This window comes from Cyprinodon tularosa, unplaced genomic scaffold, assembly GCF_016077235.1.
Source record: "Cyprinodon tularosa strain WSP-4 unplaced genomic scaffold, ASM1607723v1 ctg573, whole genome shotgun sequence".
NCBI classification, from domain to species: Eukaryota; Metazoa; Chordata; class Actinopteri; order Cyprinodontiformes; family Cyprinodontidae; genus Cyprinodon; species Cyprinodon tularosa.
In genome coordinates this window covers 618,026-625,016 of record NW_024039311.1, presented here as the reverse complement: position 1 = coordinate 625,016, position 6,991 = coordinate 618,026, and the positions used below count along the sequence as shown (strand labels likewise).

The 6,991-nt window shown below is 47.3% G+C and overlaps 1 long non-coding RNA gene across 1 annotated transcript; it reads left to right on the top strand.

The window, feature by feature from the left end:
* Window positions 1-6,031: 6,031 nt before the first annotated feature.
* LOC119797173 lies at window positions 6,032-6,278 on the top strand. Its single transcript, XR_005282557.1, has 2 exons — window positions 6,032-6,116; window positions 6,190-6,278. It is a non-coding gene; the product is annotated as an uncharacterized LOC119797173 (long non-coding RNA).
* Window positions 6,279-6,991: the final 713 nt, after the last annotated feature.

Below are 6,991 nucleotides of genomic sequence, written 5' to 3'. Positions count from 1 at the left end.
TTTTTGTTATGAAACTTACAAAATAAATAGCTACAGTGTGTTAGAATAGGTTAAATTACAGTATACTGTTTATTGTATTTTTACTTAACCTCCAAATGACATAGTAGACTCAGAAGATGGGAAAAAAACTTTAACCAATAAGCCTTGAGTTTCAAGTCTTGGTCTCTAAATGGTGCAAAATTGATTAAAGCTAGCCTGTTTTTGTTAAGTGATGTAAACATTGGATGGAGCAGCCAGAAATGTTTCTCAAGTAAGAGTAGCGATGCTTTATCATCTTTTTACTGAAGTACAAGTACCCGTTACCCAAGCAAATATAACTGACTAAATGTAACTAGCTGCTACCAACCTCTGCTTATAGACAGTTTCACACTCCAGTTAAGTGTGTTGTCCAGTTAAACACTAGGGTATTTATACTCCTCCACCAACTGTACTTCTTCTCCAATGATGGTAACAGGATTCAATGTGGTACTGTTATTTCTGAAATCTACAATCCAATCGTCTCCCTTGTTTTGTTTACATTCAGAATTTGTTGATTGTTTCCACAACATGGCACAAAGCAGTTCACCAGCTCTCTGTTCTCAACTTTGTATCTATCTTTGATGCAAACAATGACAGGTTTGAATGTGCAGATTTTTCCTCAACATGGACCGCCTTTCTAAAGAGACTTCAGTCACAAACAGACGAATGAGCTAACACTGTGTGTAGCAGTGCTCATGGAAGATACGATGTTGCAGAGTCACATTGTTGGGCCCTCAGGATTGTGTGCTGAGCTGTGTTAGGGTTTCTCTACCCTTTCCTCCTCAGAGTCTCCAGCCCAGAAGAGCCTCCAGCTGGTTCCAATTGGACGCAATCAGGGAGCAGTATTTAGAGGAGTGGATTTCCTGGGACGGACGCCAGTCGGTTAATTTCCACGCAGTGGTAACTTACCAGCTAGCTCGTCTTAAAGTGAACTCTGTGTCTTGGCTCAAGCTCACCTCCTTGTCTTCCTTGTTCCCTAGAAGCCTTGCAGTTCCAAGCCGGCTCTCTTCTCAGTCCTCCTGGATCCGTCCTCCGCTGCTCACCTGCCTGTCCACCCTCTGGAGCTCTCAAGCCGAAACCCGACACTCAGCCAAACTCAATCTCTGTGGGCTCATCCAATCTCCCCTCCATCTGCTCCGCTCTCCATCGACCTGTAAGGAGTTTGCATCTTTTCTAGTTAACTCAGTTCCCTAGCCCGAATCTAACTGATCTCTCTCTCTGTGCAGTTCCTGATTAAGCTGCTGTTTCCTGAGAATCTTCGCCGATCCAAAAACTATCTCTCTGTCAAAACTTTTCAATAAACTATCTAAACCGCTTCCAGTTTCGTGTTGTGTCTGCGCCAGAGTCAACTCTAGAATCATGTCAGAACCGACTGGCCAGCAAGACTCTGCAGCACAACTACGAACCGCTCTATCTGAACAGGGAGTTCTCCTCGGCCGGCACGATTCGGCTATCTCTACTATTGCTCAGCAACAAACCTCACTCATGCAAACCCTTAGCCAACTGTCACTCCAAGTACAGGAATTAAGCTCTAAATTGCCGTCTCCTTTTCCTCCGAAACCGTACTTACCTGTTGGCTCTGCAGCTTCTTCCAGGTCTCCCATGCCTAGAGACGTTGTTTTGCCCACCCCGGAGCCATTCAGCGGCGACCTGAACAAGAGCAAAGGATTCCTGCTACAGTGCTCCCTAGTGTTCGGGCGGTCCCCGCAGTCATTTCCGGATGACGCCAACAAGATCTCCTACGTCATCGGCCTGCTCAGAGACAAGGCTTTAAGGTGGGCAGAAGCAATAATTGATGAATCTAACATTGATGAATACTCCTTCAGAGAATTTTTGGATTTATTCAAACAAACATTTTGCCTGCATGTTGGGGAGGAAGAAGCAGCCAAAAAATTATGGACTCTGAAACAGGGAAACAAGTCGGCTGCCGAATTGGCAATTGAGTTTCGCACTCTAGCCGCCGACTCAGGTTGGAACGAGACAGCCCTCAAGGGGGCGTTCCAACATTCCCTTAGTGAAAAGCTTAAGGATGAATTAGCCTGCCGAGAGGAACCAGAAACCTTAGACCAGTTAATTAATCTAGCCATCCGAATTGACAATAGGCTCAGAGAAAGGAACCGTCAGAGAAATATAGCTTCCCCGCACCAAGCTTTTGCTATGACTCCTAGCCCTCAGTCTCAGCCTCGGCCACCTTCTCCTGAACCAATGCAGATTGGCAGAGCTCGGCTCTCACCTGAAGAACGCCAACGGCGGTTGTCTTCAGGGTGTTGTTTGTATTGTGGCCACGCTGGTCACTTTATTTCCACCTGCCCGGTTCGCCCAAAAGCCTTTGCCCGTCAGTAAATCTGGGGGTACTGGCGGGCAAAACCATGATTCAAGACAACCTCCGCTTAACTTTTCACTCATCCATCTGCCTAGACCATAAAAGCCTCCCCGTGCTCTCCCTAGTGGATTGCGGTTCTGAACAGAATCTCATCAGTCCTGATCTCGTTCACCAATATAAGATTCCAGTTCAAAGACTCCCAACTCCTATTTTTGTGTCAGCCTTAGATGGCAGCGCTCTCAAAACCATTACTCATCAGACTGTCCCTCTTCAGTTTGTGTCCCTAGGCAACCATCACGAGCAGATTTCATTTTTGGTTTTTCCCACTAAGAATTCCCCAGTGGTTTTGGGCTACCCCTGGCTAATCAGACATAATCCCCAAATAAACTGGCCTCTATCCCGCATTGAGTCCTGGAGTCCTGAGTGCTCTAATAGCTGTCTCCGCTCAGCACTCCCTCCTCAGAGTTCTGTGTCCAATCCCCAGCAACCTCCAGCTGACCTCTCTAAAGTTCCACCAGATTATCATGATCTACAACGCGTCTTCAGTAAAGAATTAGCCCTCTCCTTGCCTCCTCATCGACCTTATGATTGTGCCATCAATCTTCTTCCTGGCGCCCCTCTTCCCTCAGGCCGACTATACAACTTATCCAGACCTGAACGTCAGGCCATGGAGAACTATATTAACAGTTCTCTTGAAGCAGGTATCATCCGTCCCTCCTCATCTCCAGTTGGGGCTGGATTCTTCTTTGTTGAGAAAAAAGATAAGACTCTCCGCCCCTGCATTGATTATCGGGAACTAAATCAGATCACCATCAAAAACAAATACTCTCTTCCTCTCATATCCGCCGCCTTTGAACCCGTAAGCCAAGCCACCATTTTCACTAAACTCGACCTCCGAAATGCCTACCACCTGGTCCGTATTCGGGAGGGGGACGAGTGGAAAACCGCTTTCAAGACTCACATCGGTCATTTTGAATATCTGGTCATGCCTTTTGGTCTTTCTAATGCCCCAGCAGTTTTTCAGGCCCTCGTAAACGATGTCCTGAGGGACTTTCTAAACATCTTCGTTTTTGTCTACATAGACGACATCCTGATCTTTTCCAGAGATTTGGAGGAACACAAGACCCACGTCAGACAGGTTCTCCACCGTTTGCTAGAGAATCGCCTGTATGTTAAGGCCGAAAAGTGTGAATTTCATGTTCCTTCAATCTCTTTTCTTGGTTTTGTTTTTGAGGGTGGACAGGTGAAGACGGATCCAGCCAAGATCAAGGCAGTGTTGGACTGGCCAACCCCTGAAACCAGAAGGCAGCTTCAGCAGTTTCTTGGATTTGCCAACTTCTACAGGAGGTTCATACGAAACTTCAGCGTCATCGCCGCTCCCCTCTCCGCCCTAACCTCCACCAAGAGACCCTTCATCTGGACCCTTGAAGCTGAAAAAGCCTTCTCTGAGCTCAAGACCCAATTCTCTAAGGCACCCATTCTTATTCATCCTGATCCCTCGGCTCAATTCATCATGGAGGTAGATGCATCAGATACTGGTGTTGGGGCTGTACTCTCCCAGCGGTCCCCAGCAGATGGTAAGCTCCATCCATGCGCCTTCTTTTCTAAAAGATTCTCTCCCTCTGAAAGAAATTATAACATTGGAGACAGAGAGCTCCTAGCCATCAAACTCTCTCTTGAAGAGTGGAGACACTGGCTAGAAGGCTCAGAACTCCCAGTGGTCGTTTGGACTGACCATAAGAATTTGTCCTACCTCCAGAACGCTAAGAGGCTTAACTCCCGGCAGTCCCGCTGGACTTTGTTCTTTTCTAGATTCAACCTAAATATCTCCTATCGTCCTGGGTCACGCAATATTAAGCCTGATGCCCTGTCCAGACAGTTTGCCTCAGATGATTTCTCTAAAACCCCTGAACCGATCCTTCCACCATCCTGCGTGGTAGGGGGGCTATCCTGGAATCTGGAGAGGGCCATTGAAGCAGCCTTGAAGGCCGAGCCCGATCCTGGGGGGGGACCTCCAAACCGCCTCTATGTTCCGGCCAGAACCCGTTCTCAGGCCATCCAATGGGCTCATTCTTCTAAGTTCTCCTGTCACCCAGGGGCTAGCCGTACCATTGGTTTGCTCCGCCGCTATTTCTGGTGGCCTTCCCTCAACAAGGATGTGTTAGAGTTTGTCTGTTCCACATGTGCACGTGGAAAAAATCTTCACCGCCCTCCAGCTGGTCTCCTGCAGCGCCTCTCAGTCCCTAGTCGGCCCTGGTCACATATAGCACTAGATTTTGTCACTGGTCTTCCTATCTCTAAAAATAAGACAGTCATCCTGACAGTCATAGACAGATTTTCCAAAGCCTGCCACCTAATTCCTCTTAACAAGCTTCCTTCTGCTGCTGAAACCGCTCGCCTCCTATTTTCTCATGTATTTAAACTTCACGGCATCCCCTCAGAGATTCTATCAGACCGAGGTCCTCAATTTATTTCTCGTGTCTGGAGGGACTTTTGCTCTATCCTGGGGGCCAAATCTCGTCTCTCGTCAGGGTTTCATCCCCAAACCAATGGCCAATGTGAAAGGCTGAACCAAGAACTAGAAAACGCACTACGTTGCGTTTGCGCCAACAACCCCTCCTCCTGGAGCACACATTTGCCTTGGGTTGAATATGCCCACAACAGTCACATCTCCGCTGCCTCTGGGTTGTCTCCGTTTGAAGCTTCTCTTGGCTATCAGCCATCCCTCATCCCCTCTTCTTTTCCAGACACTGTCATCCCCTCTGTAAGGGGCCACATGGAGGCCTGTCGCCGCATCTGGGACCAGACCAGAGCAGCCCTCAACCGCACGGCTGCCCAGAACAAGAAGTTTGCAGACCGCAGACGCGTCCCTGCCCCAGTTTATTCTCCTGGACAAAAGGTCTGGCTTTCATCTAAGAACTTTCCTCTTAAGGGGTGCTCCCGAAAATTGTCTCTCAGGTTTCTGGGCCCTTTCTCAGTCCAAGCCGTCATCAGTCCTACCACTGTCCGCCTGAAGCTCCCTTCTCACCTTCGCGTCCATCCCGTCTTTCATGTCTCCCAAATCAAGCCAGTATCTTCCAGCCCTCTGTGCCCTCCATCCAGGCCCCCTCCACCCGCCCGGATCGTTGACGGCCACCCTGCCTTCACTGTGCGTCGCATTGTGGATGTCCGTCCCCGAGGTCGGGGTTGCCAATATCTGGTTGATTGGGAGGGTTATGGTCCGGAGCAGCGGTCCTGGGTTCCGCGCTCCTTCATTCTGGATCCCGCGCTCATCTCTGACTTTGAGCGCCGTTCAGCGTCTTCTTCTGCTCGTCCGCCAGGTGGCGTCCCTTGAGGGGGGGGGTACTGTTGGGCCCTCAGGATTGTGTGCTGAGCTGTGTTAGGGTTTCTCTTACCTTTCCTCCTCAGAGTCTCCAGCCCAGAAGAGCCTCCAGCTGGTTCCAATTGGACGCAATCAGGGAGCAGTATTTAGAGGAGTGGATTTCCTGGGACGGACGCCAGTCGGTTAATTTCCACGCAGTGGTAACTTACCAGCTAGCTCGTCTTAAAGTGAACTCTGTGTCTTGGCTCAAGCTCACCTCCTTGTCTTCCTTGTTCCCTAGAAGCCTTGCAGTTCCAAGCCGGCTCTCTTCTCAGTCCTCCTGGATCCGTCCTCCGCTGCTCACCTGCCTGTCCACCCTCTGGAGCTCTCAAGCCGAAACCCGACACTCAGCCAAACTCAATCTCTGTGGGCTCATCCAATCTCCCCTCCATCTGCTCCGCTCTCCATCGACCTGTAAGGAGTTTGCATCTTTTCTAGTTAACTCAGTTCCCTAGCCCGAATCTAACTGATCTCTCTCTCTGTGCAGTTCCTGATTAAGCTGCTGTTTCCTGAGAATCTTCGCCGATCCAAAAACTATCTCTCTGTCAAAACTTTTCAATAAACTATCTAAACCGCTTCCAGTTTCGTGTTGTGTCTGCGCCAGAGTCAACTCTAGAATCATGTCACACATTTAGTTTTGCTTATTATTTCAGATTAAGGACACTAGAATTAAAACACTAAATTGAAACCAACCCGCCAATATGGCTTGTAGGAGTGGTTGTGCTACTTGTCACAACCGAAATTCACCAACATTCGGCAGGTTGGCAGTTGTTAATGTCAAGCCTTGGAATACAATGTGAATTATATATAATTCACATTGTATTCTAATTAAATTGTACAATTTATAAAATATATGAGTTCTATTAACCTTAAATAACTATAATCTAAGAAAAGAATCATCATGCAGAACTCCAAATATATTTTTTCATTCAACATAATTTATACAAGCATATTTGTCTCTGTAAACAAGATAACTTCTTAACCAAGCATGAATTGCACACCTGACTCCATGCCCTTCCATTTTCTTCAAAAGTATTCAACAGTGTGTTGTGTACTTTAACAGTGTACTCTGCCATCAACTGATGTTGGTGATACTGCCTTCAACATTGAATTAATGGCCATGATGGCCATTGAAGAAGAACTACTTCATCTAAAATCCTGATATTAAAAAGTTATACTAATCTACAAAGCTTTGAAGTTTTTTAACACGTAATTTTTCTCATTGATTTCAAAACAAATTAGGTTGTCCTATGGTAAGTATTTGATAAATACTACAAAAGCATTACATA